Here is a 291-nt window from a genome sequence, read left to right as displayed (position 1 = left end):
TTGCCAGATATCTCCATATATATTAATTATAGTAAACAAAACAGAACTGGGTATCAAAATTTTGACTTCATTTCAATATACAGAATGTTTTTTCATGCAATGGGGTTGCCAGAGGTTGCCAAAAATTTATCTATTTTATTTTATATATAAGAAAAGAAACGGAATTGAGCTGTAATATTTGGCCAAAGTGTTACCACCATCATAGAGAATCTTTTGAAATGTTTACCTAAAATTCGTTAATTTTCCAGAATTTTTCGTGTTTTCGCGCCCTACAGTCCCTTAAGGGTGATA

Source organism: Oratosquilla oratoria, chromosome 12 (assembly GCF_046742065.1).
Source record: "Oratosquilla oratoria isolate Oo_2021 chromosome 12, ASM4674206v1, whole genome shotgun sequence".
Classification (NCBI taxonomy): domain Eukaryota; kingdom Metazoa; phylum Arthropoda; class Malacostraca; order Stomatopoda; family Squillidae; genus Oratosquilla; species Oratosquilla oratoria.
The sequence above is the reverse complement of the archived record's forward strand: the minus strand, read 5'-3'. Positions refer to the sequence as shown.